Source organism: Myotis yumanensis, unplaced genomic scaffold (genome assembly GCF_028538775.1).
Source record: "Myotis yumanensis isolate MYYU_CA2020_CCGP unplaced genomic scaffold, mMyoYum1.0.hap1 SCAF_10, whole genome shotgun sequence".
NCBI classification, from domain to species: Eukaryota; Metazoa; Chordata; class Mammalia; order Chiroptera; family Vespertilionidae; genus Myotis; species Myotis yumanensis.
This window is the reverse complement of record NW_027223761.1, coordinates 74,724,838-74,728,323: the sequence shown is the minus strand read 5'-3', so window position 1 is coordinate 74,728,323 and position 3,486 is coordinate 74,724,838.

Genomic DNA, 3,486 nt, shown 5'->3' with positions numbered 1-3,486 from the left:
CTGCCAATTATTACTTAGTAGCTGCCATCTTGCTTATCAGAGCAACTGTCCCTGGATCACAGTTCAGGTAATAATAGCCCTAAAGCATAAGAGTTAGTTTGGATAGTTCAAAGAGACGCTGTAAAGTGCTTTCTTTAAGTGGTAAGATGAGTACAATACAATAAAATATTTTGAGAAAGAGAGAAACATCACATTTACATAGGTTTTACTACAGTATATTGCTACTAGAGGCCTGATGCATGAAATTTGTGCAAGGGGCTTGGACCTCACAGCCCCGGCTTAATCCGGAAGGTCGTCTAGACAGTCATTCTGCTGTTTGATCTATTTAGCATATAGCTCTTTATTGTATAGGATAATTCTTTTATTTTATTACTAGAGGCCTGGTGCATGAAATTCGTGTATGGGGGGTGGGGGGCGTCCTTTCAGCCCAGCCTGCAACCTCTCCAATCCAGGACCCCTTGGAGGATATCCTACTGCTGGTTTTCTGGCAGTTGGACATCCCTCTCACAATCCTGGACCACTGGCTCCTAATCGCTCATCTGCCTGCCAGCCTGCTCACCTCCAACTGTCCCCCTCTGCTGGCCTGGTCACCCCTAACTGCATCCCTCTGCCAGTCTGGTCACCCCCAACTGCCCCCCACTGGCCTCATTTTCCCCAACTGCACCCCCCACCAGCCTGGTTGCCCCCAACTGTCCCCCCCCGACCAGCCTATTTTCCCCTCACTTTCCCCTCTGCTGGCCAGTTCGCCCCTCACGCCCCCCCCACACTGGCCTGGTCACTCCACACAGACTGCTGTTCAGTCGTTAGGTTGTCCCTCACTAACCCCCTTGCTGGCCTGGTCATAGGCAGCCATCTTGTGAGGGTGTGAGGGTTAATTTGAATATTACTTCTTTATTATATAGGATTTGTTATTTTTAATCCCTCATATGCCTAACTGATAAATTAAATTATTATGTGTAGTACAAAACATAGTATGTATAGAATTCAGTGCTATCAAAGGTTTCAGGCATTCACTGGGGCTATTGGAATGGACCCCCTCCCCGCCATGATCAAGCTAGAGGCTACTGTATTGTAAAGAGCTGAAGCATGGTAGAGGTGGAGGGGCATTGTGGGATGAGATTTTCATCAGATTTCCCAAGGAATTCTGCTGAGTGTCATGAGACATTGTTTGATAAGTATTTTAGGAACATTCTACTAGTAACAATCAGTCAGAAAGTATATATTGATTTATTAGGCAATAGGATACTGTTGAAGGTTCAGCCATAGACTTTCCCTGATTACCCACAGGTCTCCTGAGTAAGGAAAGTATGTGACTAAGTAAAACTAAAACCAATGTACAGACCTAGTTGGATGATCATATTCTTGTGAAATAAGTTCTTAATATTAGACTATGAATTCTAAACAGATTATCTGTAGTAGGCACACATGATTGTCATCTTGTTTCTTTTATAATAAAACTAGAAGCTTGGTGCATGAAATTTGAGCATGGGTAGGGTCCCCAGGCCTGGCCAGCAATGAGGAACAATCTGTGGGGCAACCGGTGGAGCAATTGAGGGGGGGAGGCCCACTGGCACCCACCTTGGCTAGCCTGGGGCCTGCGGGCTGGGGGCAGCTCCTGCGTTGAGTGTCTGCCCCTTGGTGGTCAGTGTGCATCATAGCGACCAGTCATTCTGCTGTCCAGTTGATTTGCATATTAGGGTTTTATTTTATGGGATTGCTGATTTGATCCTTTGCTTTATCTACTATACTGTTGATTTTCTGTAATGTATCCTTCATGCTTCTTTTTTTAAGTTTTCCTTTTTAAAAATATATTTTTATTGTTTTCAGAGATGAATACAGAGGAAGAGAGAGATAGAAATATCAAAGATGACAGAGAATCACTGACTGCCTGCCTCCTGCATGCCCCGGGTATGTGCCCTGATCGGGAATTGAATTGTGACCTCCTGGTCCATAGGTCAACACTCAACAACTGTGCCCCCTGTAGCCAAGCTGTTTTTTAGTATTATTATATTTCCTCTTTGTTGAAGTTCTCACTGAGTTCCTATAATTTTATTGAGTGTCCTTATATCAAGTGTTTTGAGCTCTTCATCTGGATTTCTTATCTCCATTTTGTTTAGTTCTTGTTCTGAAGTTTTGTTTTGTTCTTTCATTTGGGACATTTTTTGTCTCCCATTGTCGCTGCCTCCTTGTGTTTGTTTCTGTGTAATAGGGCACAGTGGCACATCCTCCATGGATACTTGAGCTGGATGCTACAGATATGCCTCCTATGTGAGCTCTGTGCACCCTCTTATTGTAGTTGAGCCTTTATTACTGTCAGCATGTCAATGGAAGTGATTTACACCCAGAACAATTGGCTGCAAGGACTGGTTGTGACCACAGTGGAGGATCTGCTTTGCAGGGGATGACTAATGGAGCATAACTCACTTTGGTGAAACTTAGGTACCTGCAGAAACCACCCCTTAAGTTTGTTATTCGTGGGTATTGTTGGTTGGTACTGAAGCTGTCCACAGGGGTGCTGGCTCTGGCCCCTCCTTCTAGGTGCAGGCCAAGGTCAGCCACCACTTGTGTTCTGCTTAGGGTCACCTGGCAAGAACTACAAAATAATCTGCAGATGGCTGCTACTTGTGCTGGACTTGGAAGTGCCTGAGAGCAGCCAAACTGCAAACATAGGCCGCTGTTGCTAGTGCCCATCCTGGGGCCATTTAGCAAAAGGTGTAGAGTATGAGGAGGTCAGATGCTGCTTGTTTAAGAGGTTTTAGGAATGTCCACAGCATAAGGCAAGACAGGCCATTTGTATGGAAAAGTCATTGGAAAGGATATGGGTGGGCCCACAAGTTGGATGAAGCAAGGTCTCAGGGAATCAGCAGAGAGGAGTAAACAGGTTGATGGAGACTCAGATATGGTGCCCACCTGCAGGTTCTGTGTGAAGAGGGCTCAGCAAAGGAACAGTGGCTTCTGCCAGCACTTTGTCTGAAAGAAAACTATCTCTTTTGCTCTTGTCTTGAAGCCACACAATTCAGTTCTTTCCTTCATGCCCCTGATGCCTTTTGATCGCTGCCCCAGCACTGGAACTCAGAGGGAGTGAGTCTGAGTAAGTTTGTGCATGGATTCTTTATGGGAAGTGCCTGGGATTGCACTAGCCTTCTGTCTCACTCAGCCACAACCCCCACTGTATGGGGACTTCACAGCCAGCAGTTATGGGGACTTCTCTTTCTGGCACTGGAACCCTGGGCTGTGGCGAGGAGGCGGGGGCAGTCCAGACTGTGGCTGGTGTACCTCACTCCTCAGGGGGACCTCTGCAACTGAGATGTTCCTCTCAATTTTTAAACACCACAGGATTTTGTATGACCAGCCTGTTCTGAGTCTTCATATGTCTCATTAGTCTCAATGTGGCTTTTACTTTATATTCTTAGTTATAGGATTTCTGCACATCCAGATTTCAGGCTGTTCTGAATGATGATTGTTCAGTAGTTTAGTTGAAATTTT